The following is a 15,521-nucleotide window of genomic DNA, read 5'->3' as shown; positions in this document are numbered from 1 at the left end:
GTATACCCGCCTGGGGCATCAGTGAAAGATAGGAAAACTCTAAGAAGGTTGTCAGGCAGCTTCTACCTTAGTAGCGAAGTGCTGTACAAGAGAAATTTTGATATGGTTTTGCTCAGATGCGTGGATAGACACGAAGCAAACCTGTTGATGACTGAGGTCCATGAGGGTTCATTTGGTACTCATTCCAATGGACATGCCATGGCTAGAAAGATGTTGAGAGCAGGCTACTATTGGCTGACAATGGAGTCTGACTGCTGCAAATATGTGAAGAAATGCCATAAGTGTCAGATTTATGCGGATAAGATTCATATTCCTCCGACACTTCTGAATGTGATTTCGTCACCATCGCCTTTCTCTATGTGGGGAATTGACATGATCGGCATGATTGAACCAAAAGCGTCTAATGGACACAGGTTTATTCTCGTAGCAATTGATTACTTCACCAAATGGGTTGAAGCCGCATCGTATGCGAATGTGACCAGACAGGTGGTTGTGAAGTTTATCAAGAACCAACTGATTTGCCGTTATGGTGTGCCAGATAAGATCATTACTGATAATGGATCTAATCTGAATAATAAGATGATGGATGAGTTGTGCACCGAGTTCAAGATTGCACACCATAATTCCTCTCCTTACAGACCTAAGATGAATGGGGCTGTTGAAGCTGCTAATAAGAATATCAATAAGATTATCCAGAAGATGACTGTCACGTACAAAGATTGGCATGAGATGCTGCCATTTGCTTTGCATGGATATCGTACATCTGTCCTCACTTCAACAGGGGCAACCCCTTTCTCTCTTGTTTACGGCATGGAGGTTGTTCTCCCAGTAGAGGTGGAGATTCCATCAATGAGAGTCTTGATGGAAGCCAAGTTGACTAATGCTGAATGGGTTCAGAGTCGTTACGACCAGTTGAATTTGATTGAAGAGAAGAGATTGACTGCCATGTGTCATGGTCAGTTATATCAGCAGAGAATGAAGAAAGCATTCGATAAGAAGGTCAAGCCTCGTGTGTTCCGAGAAGGTGACCTCGTGCTCAAGAAAGTCTTGTCTTTCGCGCCCGATTCCAGGGGCAAGTGGACTCCAAACTACGAGGGTCCATATGTTGTTAAGAGAGCCTTTTCAGGCGGTGCTTTGATGCTTACAACAATGGATGGGGAGGATTTCACTCGTCCTGTGAATTCAGATGCAGTCAAGAAATACTTTGCCTAAAAACAAAAAAGGGTATATAAAAACAGAATAGCTCGCTAAGTTGAAAACCCAAAAGGGCGACTTAGGCAAAAATGAGCGTCTCGGTGGAGAACTCGAAAGGGCGATCCAGGCAAAAGTTAGAGACATAAAAAAGAATATTTGTATCCCGCTAGATTGAGTACCCCACCTTGGGGCATCTAGGCAAAAATTAGGGATTTGGCAAGTAACTGCATCCTGACAAGACTTTCTGTTCCGCAGCCGTCTTTTTGTCAGAGATTCTCGATTCGTCGTCAACTGAAGCTTCGAATACATCGAAATTCAAATTGGTAGAGAAAGGATCATCATTTTCAATGTAGCCCTCTTCCCATATATATCACTGATTTCAAATTTTGTACATATCTATGGAGTCTTGCCATTTGCAGGCTACCATTCCATCAAATGAATTTGAGCTTTTTATCCAATTATTTGCACTCTTATTTGTTTCAATTCAACAAATGTTTTGCATTGATTTAATTGATAAAATGTCATTGTTTTAAACAAAATTTTTCAAATTGTTGTTTTAAACAAAGTGAACATTCACAATGATGAAAGGATACTTAAGAATTTCTCAGTGCTCTCCCAAGGGTGGCATGATTTCCAACAGGTAAGACATTTGTTCATATTCCTGGCATGGTTGTATCCTCTTTCTCCAGAGTTGTTGTTGGGGTTGTTCCCCAAGCAGAGCTTTTGGTAGGGTTGTTCCCTAAGCAGAGTGCTTGTTGAAGACTTTGTTTCTTCTCCAGCAGTATTCTCTCCCCAGCATGGGTGCTTTCTTTTTGAAGATTCAGTGGTTGGTGGATTGATATCCCGATACTTTACCACTCTCCTCAGCTCTGTTTCCAGGGTTGTTGATATGATATACTGCATTTATTGCTATCTCTCCATCAGAGCACTTATCCCTTCAGCAGAGTAGTGATTATTTTCCTCCTCAGCAGTTGTTGGTTTGTTTTTGGAAGGTGTAGCATTTAGTGGTTGATCCCTAGCTCTCCTCCATATCCCCAGTGTATTCCTCAGTGGATTCCCTAGTTAAGCCGCTGGTAGATTTGTGGTAGGGTGGATTGTATCTATGTGATTCCTCAACAGAGTTGGTTTCCCCAACAGAGTCCAGAGTCCCCGCCAGAGTTGGTATCCTTGACAGAGTTGTTGTTATGGCAGTTTCTGCCTGTGGAAATTTCTGTTTTTTTCCTAGTAGGGTCGGGTGGTGATCTATCATCCAGAGGATTTGGTTGATTCCTTGATGCTTTTGATCCCTAGTAGAGTGGCTTGTGTGCAGAATCTACTTGTGTGATCTATTCTTTCCTCAATGGGTTTATCCCCAATGGAGTAGCTGACAGTATTCCCAGTAGAGTTGCTTGTGCAGTTAGATTCTACGTGGATGATTTGTTCTCCCTTTGTGGGTTATTCCCCAGCGGGATTATTTGGAGTTGCTTTCGTGGCAGTTCTCGCCTGCGCAGTGAACTCTTGTTTCCCAGTTTATGCTGAGGATTCCCCTGCAGATATCTCGGGATCTCTCCGTTTCCCCAACAGATTTGTCTTTTGTGGCAGTTTCTTTCCTGTTGCGACTTTCTGTTCTCCAGTTGGGTTGATTGTTGATCCATCACTTAGAGATTTTGTGGTTTCTTGATATCTCTGATCTTTTACCTCCCCGCAGATCTTTGCTTTTTAGCATGTGGATCTCCAGCAGATTGGCTCTCCAGTTGGATTTTTTTGGTTTCCCCTGGAAGTATAGTACCGGGCGTTTGATTCCTGGACCCTGTTTGTGTTAGATATGTCTGTTTTGTCAGCATTCATCAAACATAAATCACGCATATTCATGCATATTCATAAACATTCAGATATTCATATTGCTTTTTTTGCCATATATCTTTTGTTTGTTGTCTCCTGCTATGGTGTTATAGATCTCTTTATAGATCCCCCCAAGCAGATGTCGGGTGTTTAAATCTCTCCATATAGAGTCAGCCCTATAAGCAGAAAGTGTCTGTCTTTACTTCTGCAGTTCACCACTGAGATATAGCCTTGTGGATGACGGTTTCTTCCGTTTCCTCCCAACACATATATTGGGATGGATTCTCCTATTGAGTTCTATCCTCATAGGACGAGTTTTGATTCAGTCTGTCTTTTCGGTTTGATCCTGAATTGGCATTTGTCAACTGTTTCTTGTGCTTCCCTGCGGAATAAATGAATAAATTGCCCAGTAACCGGCAATAATTCTTTTTATCCCCAGTGGAGTTTGGGCCTCTACCCTTATACCGGTAGCTGTAAGTCCTTTATTCTTTTCCTCTTGGCAGAATTTGTGGTTATATACCTTTTATTCCTCAGCAAGAGTCGATGGTTTTCTACCCAGTATTCGGTAGTTGTAAATCCTATGTTGTTGTGGTTTTATCCCCAACGGAGTCTGTGTCTCCCTGTGGAATAAGTTGAATAATTGCTCAGTATTTGGCATTCATTCTATCCCCGGTTGAGTCTTTGGTTTTCTACCCAGTAGTCGGTAGCGTTAAACCTCTTTTTCCTCAACCAGAGTTTGGTTTTCTACCTCGTATTCGGTAGTTGTAAACCCTAATTTCTCCCTTTCGCAGAGTTAACCTTGTGATTCATCCTAACCGATGATGGTTACTCTTTGTGGTTATCTTCATTCAGTTTGCGATGTTGATATTCCTTCCTTGCTTCTGGATAATTGCCGGTTGCTAGCAATTGTATCTCCAGCAAGTCCTTGTGGGCAATTGCTGTTTTTGCAATTCATCCCCAGCGGGTCTTCTTTCGTTTACCCTTTTGTTGGTAATGTTGTTGCTCCCTTTGATCGGTCATCTTTATATACCTAGTTTGGTATCCCGATGCCTTTCTTTTCGGTCGATTTATCCTTTATTAACCTAGTAACCGGTTGTGGATAATCTTCCATGCGAGTATGTTATCCACGTTCTGACGGTAATGGATAATATATCTCATGCACTCTTCAGTCGAAGCCTTTTGTGTTTCCCTAGTCGAGTAAGATTCTTTATTCCTTTGCGGAATCGAATGTTCTTTTCGGATAATTGCCGGATGCTTGCAATTTATCCCCTGTGAGTTGCCTTTCGTTTACCCTGTTGTTGTTGGTATCAATTGTCTCTCTCTTTGGTTGGTCACCTATTATATACCCAGTAACCGGTATCTCTGGTGTCTTTTCCTTTCGAGTATATTATTCACGTTCTGACGGTAATGAATAATATGTCTCATGCGCTCTTTGGTTGGAGTCCTTTGTTGTTTATCCCCAATTGAGTAAGATTCGTATTCTTTGTAGAATCGAATATCCATCCTTTCGGATGATGAGTGTGTTGGCATATATACCAATCCACGTTTTCGGTAGGTCACCTATTATATACCCAGTAACCGGTATCCCTGGTGTTTCTTTCCATGCGAGTATATTGTCTACGTTCTGACGGTAATAGATAATATATCTCATGCGAGTATACTATCCACGTTCTGACGGTAATGGATATTATATCTCATGCGCTCTTTGGGTTTGTGTCCCCAGCTGAGTAAGATTCGTTTTCCCGTTGCGGATTCGAATGTCCATCTTGTAAGTCGATTTGCTTTTTCAAGCCATCCTTTCGGATGATGAGTGTTTTGGCATATATACCAATTCACGCTTTGGTCGGTCACCTATTATATACCCGGTACCCGGTATCCCTGGTGTTCCTTCCTTTCTGCTCCCTATTATGACTTTTTGTCCCCTGTGGAGTCAGATTTTTCCTGAGTTGATGTACCCTTTTTCAGGTCTTTCTCAGATGTTTGGTTGATTGATATCTCTCACCCTTATACCGGTCTTAGATATTCATTCTTCCTGAGTTTGTTGCCCTTATACCGGTAACACCTCATTCTTGTTGCTTCTCCAGGAGAGTCTCTTTGTTAGACGTTTCTCCAATGGAGTTTCCTATGGTGATTCTTACCCTTTTTGTTGTATTGGTGTTTTTCCAATATATGCAATTTTTCCCCGGCAGGGAGGTTCTTTGTGAATCTTTTCCCGGTCCGAGTCCGGATTTTTATCCGAGGTATCCTTTATGGATAGTTTGAGTCAGTTTGAGTCTTTCCAATGGATGTGTTTTCCTTTGGAAATCTTCCTTTCCCCGGTTGGAGTCCTTTACTCCCCAGTAAAGGCTCCCAATCGTGTCTAATTCTTGTTTCCCCTACCTCGGAGTCGTGTCCTGCTCACGCATCCTTTTCCTATTTTCTATCCCCATGAGAGTCCTGTTAGAGTCTCTGTTCCTGGTGAATGTATTACTCCGATGGATCGTCTTTTCTTCTTTGTGGACCCATATTCCCCACAGAGTTGTGTTTCTTTTGCATGCATACATCTGCATCATGAGGTCTCTTAGGGACCAAAATTTGTCTCATTACTGTTATTTAAGCCCATTCTACCGCGTCGAGATGAAGATTTCTAAACTTCACTTCTCCGACTATAATGACCTTAAATAGGGGCATCTGTAAGACCCCAATTTTGTCCCTAAGATCCCTCATGGCATCATATTATATCATATCATTACCTCAAGAATCATTGTGCACCTTGCTTCCTTTCCCTGTGGGTGGGTTGTCTTTTGAGAGTGGTTCTTGATCACCAAGCATGTTTTGCATTTGTATATCATTGCTTTTCATTTGTTTACTAACCAAAAGTACAAAAATATGTCATCTAACCCTTGTCTTGCAGATGAAGCAATCCTAGGTCAAGACAATCAAAGGCATTCATTGAGCAATAAGTGGTGGCAATTCTTGATAATTTGGACCCCACAATCATTCACAAGAGTTCACATGAGCTATGACATCATTTTGAATCAAAATCTCAAGTGGTAGAGGCTTGAATTTCATCTGAACATTGCCAGGTCATCTGAAGGCCTAGAAAAGTCAACTGCCAAGTCAACTGTGGATTTGGAGGTGGGAAGTGATTAGAAATACTTCATTCATGTTCAAACAAGTCTCATTTGACATTTTAAACATCAACATTGAAGAAAATAAAGTCAGGTCAAAACTTTCCAAAAAGAGAAAGTGACCTATAATTTGAATTTGCCAAAAATGGAAAGGTTTTAACCTAACTTCAACTTCAAATTACATCATCAAGAATGCTTCAAATGAAATTTTGTTGAACATGAAAGTTGTAGATCTTTCTCTCCCATTTCCAAAAAGTCCAAGATCATCAATTTCTCATGTGTGGTTAAGGAGTTATGATCAAAACATGGCCAAGTGTACTTGAAGATTCAAATGTGCATAACTTCTCAACCAAAGCTCCAATTCAAGTGGCTCTTTTTTGTACATTCTTCTCTCGACCTCTACTTGCCAAATCTTGCATTACATAACATGAGATATCATCATATGAACATTTGCAAATTCACTTGATTTTTGGAGGGAAATTGTGGAATTTAAAATTGGTACATTGTTTGATCTTTTTTCTACTTCCATTGGCTCCAAGACAAAATTTGAAGTGAATTTGAAGCAATTTCGTGTACTGTTCACCATGCATTTTCATGCATAGGGTGAAATTGCCATTTTGCATATTACACCTCATTTCACTAATCCAATTACCAATTGCTTAAACTTGATTAGGAACATGATTAGGAGGGAGTATATAACACAAACCCTAACTGATTTTCACTAACAACATTCATAATTTCATATCTAGATCTAGAATACCAAAATTTTTCTCTCAAAATTTTCTTCCAATTTCTTCATATTCAATTCATTTTCTTGCTTAATTCTTGTTGTTGAGTTGATCTTGAGCAGGATCATCCATAGAATCAGTAGAAATCGTGCAAGGTTGGAGCATTTGTAAAGCTTGAAGTAACAATGACAGATCCAAATTCTTGCAGGTTCGTGTGCAATTGAGCTGCAATTCTTCTTCCAATCACTCACACAAGCAGTGTAGGAGAACTGTTATCACAAGACCTGAACTCAACCAATTCCAGTTTTGTTTTCTCCAAGAGGTCAGGAATCGATTCTCTCCTTTCTCAAAATTATTATGATGTTATTATAGATCTTGCAATGCTGGTTAATTTGAGCTTTGAACCACAAGATTCCATGCAGAATTGAGTTAGATATGTTAGGTTAAAGTTTCATGTGTGATTCTTCTTCTCTTCGATCCATGCGTGTTTGATGTTTTCTTGATGATTTGTTTATGGATTGTTGATGTATGTTGCAAGATCTACATGATGATATGTTTGATTTTAATTTCTGTGAACTTTTGTTCTTGAGCATGGCACTGTTCATGATGAACATGATGAAGATGATGAGCTTGCGTTTCCAGAATTTGTTTTGATCTTCCAAAATGTTATTTCTGCGTTTGCATGTGTTTGTGAAAAGCTTGGTTCTGATTGGCTCATGCAATTGCCATGTGCGTCTCCCATTGGTCCTCTCCGCTTTGACTTGTGTTGACCGTGCCAGCGCATAAATGAAACGGCTGCGTTTCATGCAGCCTGGCGCCATAATTCAAATTGTGTTCCCCTTCGATTCTAGCTTGTGTCAAAAATTCAAATGCCATGCCATATTATTTCATTTCCCTCCATGATATTCATATGCTATGCTTCATGTTTTTTTATTTTTTTCTTCATCTTCCAAAATTCATAAATAATTGATAAATAATCCAAAAAATATGTTGTTTTTTTGCATGATGTTGCATTTTCTGTCTATTATTTTTTGGTTATTTTTCCATAAATTGTGCTTGGCTGGAAATTTTTTTGCCCTAGGGTTTGTGAACATGTACCATATCTTGACCTTGCCTTGCTTCTCCATTTGTGAAATGCTGAGTTTTTATCCAATGAATCTGAAAATTTACATGATGAAACTAGACACTTTGCTTGACATTTTGGTGTTGATTTGGTATTTTTACCATTTGTCATTTCTGTTTTATGATCATGTGAATGTAGGTGTGACAATTTGTGTCACACCTTTACTTGTTCAACATGAATGATGTATTTGCCTTGCCAAATGAACTCCAATTGCTCTAATTTTTTGTATGATACATATTATGGATGTTGTGAATGAGAATGAATTTTCTTGGAATTATTTGATTGATTGCTGATTTAATTGAGTTTTTTCTTGCTAGTTGATCACATATGTGCTTTAAAATAGTCTTGAACTTCAATTGATCATGAAATGCTTTTGGTATATGATATTGATGTGAGACCTTTTGGATTGTTTCAAGATGTGTTTGAAGTTGATTTATGTTAATTTTTAGCTTCTGTTTTAAATTTTTTCTCCATCTTTGACCCTAGGCTTTGACCTAGTGGTTTGCCTCTCATGTTTGAAGCTTTGATTTCAGGTTACACATCCAAACTCCATAGTTGTTGATGCCTCATCACTTGAGCATTTGATGCTTACTTTTGACCACTAATCTTGTGTGTTTTGTAGGGTTGTCAACTCATTTGAGTTTGACTTGTGGCTTATGCCTTTGCTTATTGGTTTTGACTGTTGATATTGATGTTGTCTGATTGTCTGAACTTTGTACTGATTTGTGTGATGTTTCCACAGGTACATAAGTTGCTTAAGTTCATTTTAAACTTGCTTTTGCTTGGTTGCTTAACCAATTAGGTATAACTTCTAATCTTCATGTAGTCTGGAAGACCTACTGTTACTTGGTAGGCACCTGTCTGAAGCCCTCCTTAAGAGGCCATGTTCTTGTGTGTTTATGTTTGTGCTAAGCAGGAAAAGTCCTCTTATGAGGCAATTGGCAGATAAAAGAGATGTGTAATCCATCTCCTGCTATTCAGTGTGTCATCCCTTTGCTCACATTACATGTTGATGCATTGTGGATATTAACCCAAGATCTATAGAGTCTATCACTTGTGGAGAAGAGTTCCAACTTTCTGAACTCCCACACTTTCTATCATCTGAAGCTCTCCCTGACCAGGGATAAGAGCTATGAGGCACACCCCTCATCTCCATTTCATCTGCTTCACCTTAACTCTCAATGTTAAGGTTAAGAGCTCATATACCCTATTCCAGTTGGCTTTAATGCCTAACCTTGCTTGAGCCTAATTGCTTGTATATAATGTGTGCTAACTGACTTGTTTGTCTGCTGGCTTGACTCATCTGTGCATCTTTGCTTATGTGTGATTTTGTGCATTTATTATCATTAATTGTACATCATTGCATAATCAATTGTTCAATTGCTTTGTGACATCTTTGTCTTGTATTTGAGGAGTCAATTGTAAGTCCATTCATTGGCAGTTGTTTCCTATGACCATTGAGGAGTCAATCATAAGTCCATTTATTGCCAATTGTTTCCTGTGATTTGGTAGGAGTTAAGTGTAAGACCATTTATTGGCAACTTGTTTCCTCTTTCTCCGTGCATTTGTTTGCTTGTGTGAGGAGTCAATTGTAAGTCTATTTATTGACAGTTGTTTCCCATGATCATTCCTTGGAGATTGGTATAAGTCCAGATAGATTGGCATCTGATATCCATTTTTGGTTTGCTTTGTGAGACTAGTATAAGTCCACAGATTGGCATCTGGTATCCATTGTTGTTTTTTTTTTGTTATCCTTGTGTTGTGAGACTAGTGTAAATCCATTGATTGGTATCTGGTATCCAGTTTGTTTTGTGAGATTGGAATAAGTCCATTGATTGGCATCCAGTATCCTTTTGCTTTGTTCATCTGTTATTTGCTCATTGCTTATTCCAAAGGAATCACTTGAATCATCTTCCATATGATTTCAAGAGGTGAACATCTAAGAAGTTTTACACTCCCTTACCTCCATCCTTGATTTCTTAAACCTCCATTTGCATGTTAATCCAAACCTGAAAACTATTGTGCAAACATTTTCATGTCTTTTCAAATTAGAAACCTAAGCCTTAGGCCTTTGACTTTTCAAACTTCATTTTCATAATACTTCTTTGAATTGAATTCTAATCATACTTTGACCATCTTTTTGTGAATAAATTCTAATTGGTTAATCCAACTCATTCAATTGTTTTGTGGCTTTGTCCATTCTTGATAAGTTTTCATACATTAGCCATAGGTTTGATTATCCTAGTTGGTTGATGTTAATCTCACCTTTTTGTCCTTAGTGATTGAATTGTAAGACTTCCTTGCTTATTATAGGGTTAACCCCTCACTAGCAAATTGAAGCTTTTCTCACATGGTGGACTTGTTGTTTGTATAAGGTTGAGTTTTCTCCCGTGGATAACGAAAGACCTTAGTGCTTTTGTTTTAAAATGAACCCACTCATATTTTGGAAATCTTTTAGCCGAACTACGGCGTTTTGATCCTTACCTTCCATGGAAAGGTACGTAGGCAACGGGTTCATCCGTTCAAACACAAAAATAATAAATTGTATATTCTTTTCTCATCCCTTCCATCCATGTTTGCACAATAAATATTTCATAAACAAATAACATTTTATTCAACAAGTGTGAAAAGGGCTCCCTAGGAGTACCTAGGACGTTTTGGGTGCCTAACACCTTCCCATTACGTAATTTACCCCTTACCCAAATTCTCTGATCTTTTCATTAGTTTTCTATGTGTAAAACTTCTTAGGCTTTTGTTCGCTTTTTAGCCATTCCTTAGGATAAATAAAAGTGCGGCGGCGACTCGATTCGTTGTATGCTTTGCTTTTTATTTAATCAATAAATCATAAAGTGACGAATACACCGCTACAGAGGTAGAGTTCGGCGCGAGGCTTTTGTCCTGCGAGTTGCCGTCAACAATAGTGGTTTTGTGGGGGGAATTTCTTAAACTCTTTTTGATTAAAAATTTTTCTTTTTTTAAAGGTATAAATGTCAATTTGAACCTTTAACGTGAATTTTATGTTATTTTTTCATTTTGATTAGGGTTCTTTATCCTACTGTTATGTTATGTTTTAAGTTTGATTGTTTTGTAGTACTTTACGTCAGAGAAAGGAATGGCAACAATTGTTTGAAAAATTAAAATGTGGGAAAGACATAAGGACAAGGAGCATAAAAAGCACAATCATTGTCACAAAGACAGGAACAATCTGATTGGATGTACTCTCAATGATGTGGTAAGGATCTATTGCAATGCTATATCTTCCTTCCTGCAAGCTGCAATATAACTTCATCATTATGATTATGGATGATGTTGTGGTAAGTTTCATATGTTGGAGAAATGTGTTTTTGTTCATCATCAGATTTTTTTCTTAGCTTAATATGAAAATTTCTTACTGAAAACTAACTTCTTTTATCATCATTGTAGTGCACAACACAAGACTGATTGGATGCTGTTACATCTTATTGAACTTTAAAAAACCACAAAATTAGTTGGATGTTGTTTCATAATATTTAAAGGCTTCATCAGATACACCTCTTAAAGCATCAAGATTACTCCTTCATTTTTTAATCATCTAATCTGCTTTCTCACCAAGTTCTTTAGATTTCTTCAATGATTTCAGCTCATCAATCAACTGAATCAAGTTGTTGTAAGAGTCTCCACCTTCCACTATACTCCTCTTGGCAGCATCACCAAGCTTTTTTGCTCTCATCCTTATTTCCTTGCTCTCTTCACCACTTCCCATCAAAATCTCAACAGCCTTTGCAATATCTTCCTTTCTCACCACTACATGATCTTCTCCAATGCTAAGCCTAAACTTGTTTACTTTTGATCCAACACAAACTCCTATCTTCAAAACATCAACAATCAACTTCTCATTGTAAAATTGCTCAGCAAACATTGGCCATGTGATCATTAGCAAACCAACACTCAAGCTTTCAAGGATTGAGTTCCAACCATAATGAGTAACTATCCCTCCTATTGCAGGGTGATTCAATATCAAAAGATGTGGTGCCCAGTTCCATATGATATAACCCTTTTTACTTTCTTTCATCCTTTCCTCAAAACGTTGTAGAAAACCTTCTCCGTCTTCATTTTTATCCTTTTCTCTAACAACCCAAATGAAATTATGACTTGAACTTTCAAGTCCATAAGATATTTCCACAAGCTGTTTATGAGAAAGCCTAGTAAGGCTTCCAAAACATACATACAAAGCAGACTCATTTGACTTAGTATTAAGCCAATTTAACAATTCTTCCTCTTGTCCAATGTCTCCTCTATTGGTTGTTTTTTCATCATCTTTGTTAATCCATGTAGAAACTGGTCCCACACTCCATGATTTGATCCCCATTGTAGTTTTGACTAATTTTCTCATAATCACTTTCAAGTTCATGAAAACTATTGTATAGTGTTCCATAACTTCTTTTCTCCGATTCAAACATTTCTCCAAAAGCACTTGTGGTAGAATTGCTAACTCCATGTATTAACTTTACCTAGTGGTTTAATAATTCAGTTAGAAAACTGTTATTATGTATCTGCAATTAACAAGAATATTATTTCCGTTTCTTGTTTAGACAAGTTTGGTTTCTCATTTATAATAAAGAACAATTGTTGCTCCATTTATTTGAATGATATATTCTATGCTACTGCATAAATGAAAAATGGACTACATGTCCTTGATCTTGAACTGCCTATTTATAACATTAATACTAAAATGATGAAACCTAATGAGTTAAATCCAACTTACCTTTGGCATTGTCGATTAGGCCACATAAATGAGAAACGTATTTCCGAACTCCATATAGATGGACTCTTGGACTCTTTTGATTATGAATCATATGAGACATGAAGATCTTGTTTAATTGGAAAGATGACAAAGTCTCCATTCATAGGAAAAGGTGAAAGAGCTAATGATCTTTTGGCCCTCATACATACTGATCTATGTGGACCATTGAACATACCATCCAGAGGAGGTTTTCAGTACTTCATCACATTTACTGATGATTTCAGTAGATATGTGTCATACGGTGAACTGACTTTGTGTGTTTTTGCTTTGGAAAGCAAATGTCGCGGATAGCAAGAGTCGCCACCGACTTTTCTTTTATCCAATAAGGAAAGGCGGAAAAGAACAGGAAAGACCTTGATTAGATTTTGGGTTCGGGAGGTACATTATACAAAGGGAAGGTGTTAGCACCCTTTGTATCCATGGTTATCCATGGGCTCTTAATTGCTTAATCACTTATGCTTTTCTTATCTGAAAAAGTGTTTGAGAACTGTTTAGAAAATGTTTTGAAAAGAGAGTTTAACTTTGTAATGATTCTTGTACGAATGTATACAAAATATTTATCTCGTTTAATTTTGAAAGATGTTTAGAAAAATATAACTCGGCAATGATTCTGGTGCGAATGTATACCAAGTGGTGATTTTCTAAAAGATGTTTTGAAAAGTGTGAGGTGTGAAAAGTATTTTAAGTTGTGAGTCAGCAATTAAGAGTTATACCTACCCAAGGTCTTTATTGGTATTCCCTGTCCTTAGGAGGGTAAAACTGTCCTTACTATTGAGAAGTAAGTAGTCTTATCCTTTGGATGTAAAGGGACATTGTAGGGTCGTCGATTGGTCATTGAAGGCAACATTTGTAAGGATACCTTAGCATTCGAAGGGACGATCATCATTTTAACCTTAGGCTACCACGAAGGGTCATCGAGGGACAAAGTCATGTATTCGAAGGCAACATTCGAGGGACTATGATGATTTAACCGAAGGGTCTTTGCTAAGGGGATCCTTACATTCGCGGGACATGACCGTAATACCGTAAGGCAACAAAGAGAGGGCCAAGATCATATATTCAAAGGCAACATTTGTAATCGGTTAGGTAATTAGGATGAATCTCCACAAGGGTATCCCACAAATAAAGTGGAATACCTAGCAAGCTACCTTCTTCGGGAGTATGTGAGCCCTCACAAAATTCAGCAAACAGGTCAGAATACCAAATGGGGTGCGATCAATAGTTGCACCGAACAAAAGAATCGCAGCAGTAATAATGTCAGGCAAATAATACATAGCTATGATAGAACATGTCAGATAAGCACAGAATAGAACGGGAAAAAATCAGCGACTGTCATGTTCGCTACTGCCTCGCCTAGCGAAGGCTTGGCGAACACTCGCTACATGTTCGCTTAGCGATGTGCTAGCGAACGGTTGCGGGTTTTGAGTTTAATAACAGTACGATTTCAGCAAGCTCCAAACCCTATGGCATCCATTACAGAAATTACATGGTTAAACATTCAAGACATCCATGCATACTTAAATCCACCTGCAAAACCTAAGATACATTTATAAATTCAATCTTAATGCCACATGTAAATTGGGAGCATAAAGCGGTAGTGTTAGTGCAAACCTGTTTGCAATTGAATTGCAACGTTGAATTGGCAGATCACTCTTAGGGTTGGTGTCGGATTGAGTTGGGCGGAGGTAACCTTTGTGTAGATGAGTTTCCTTCAGGGTTTCCTTTAGGGTTGCTCTGAATTCTCTTGGTTAGCCTCCAGGGTTTGCTCCGATTGCCTCTGTTAGGGTTTACTTGCTAGGGTTTTTCCTCTCTGTTCCCTTTTTTCTGAATGAGGTCTTGGTATTTATAATAGTTTTTGTGACCTAATGGGCTCAGAATGAAGCCCAAAATTTCTGGTATTCGCAAGCTTCGCTAGGCGAGTGGTGCAGCGAAGGGTTCGCTAGGCGAAGGATTTTGCTCGCCTAGCGAGCAAACCATTTTAAGTCATTTTCTGGATTCGGCCACCTGTGTGCTGAGTCTTTGTTCCTTTAATATCAATGTCTTGAAAAATGAGTTAGAGTGCCTTGAAAAATGTCTTGCAAGATTAACGGGCAAATTTTGGGGTATGACAGCTGCCCCTGTTCAATATTCTTAAACCGAGAGAGTTAGAATGGTATGTACGCCATTCGTGGTCTGGAGGTGGAAGATTATTGAACACTTAGAATGCCCCAAAAATTTGCACTTGCTAATTAAAAGTTAGTCTTGATGGAGATGGGCTTAAAGATGCCATCCAGAAGGTTTGATGATGAGAGCTTCAGAGTGCGTCGTACATTAGACCATATCCGAAGACATGGGTGCCATACCAGGTCATACGCTAGACCGTATAGTGAGTCATCCAATAGGCTGTCGACTTCACTAGGGATAAAGGATCAGAATGGATCATACGCCAGATCATATCTGAGTTGCAGCATGAGCCGTACGTTAGGCTGTATCTGACGAAATAAGAATCAAAATGGATCGTACGCTAGATCACATCTGAGTTGCAGAATGAGCCGTACGTTAGGCTGTATCTGTCAAAAAGTAGTCGTACGCTAGACTACACCTCGGAATGTACCGTACGCTAGGTAGTATCTGAGGAAAGAAGATCAGAATGGATTGTACGCTAGGTCGTATCTGAGTTGCAGAATGAGCCGTACGTCAGGCTGTATCTGAGATAAAAGGCAGTCGTACGCTAGACTACATTTCAGAATATACCGTACGCTAGGTAGTATCTGGGTAGCAGA

The 15,521-nt window shown here is 38.7% G+C and overlaps 1 pseudogene; it reads right to left on the bottom strand.

Annotated features, from left to right (window-relative positions):
* Positions 1 to 11,547: 11,547 nt before the first annotated feature.
* Positions 11,548 to 12,415, bottom strand: LOC127129210 (soyasapogenol B glucuronide galactosyltransferase-like; annotated as a pseudogene).
* Positions 12,416 to 15,521: the final 3,106 nt, after the last annotated feature.

The sequence above is a fragment of the Lathyrus oleraceus genome, chromosome 3 (genome assembly GCF_024323335.1).
Source record: "Lathyrus oleraceus cultivar Zhongwan6 chromosome 3, CAAS_Psat_ZW6_1.0, whole genome shotgun sequence".
NCBI lineage: Eukaryota > Viridiplantae > Streptophyta > Magnoliopsida > Fabales > Fabaceae > Lathyrus > Lathyrus oleraceus.
Note: the sequence above shows the minus strand (reverse complement) of the source record. Positions and strands in the feature narration are given on the sequence as shown.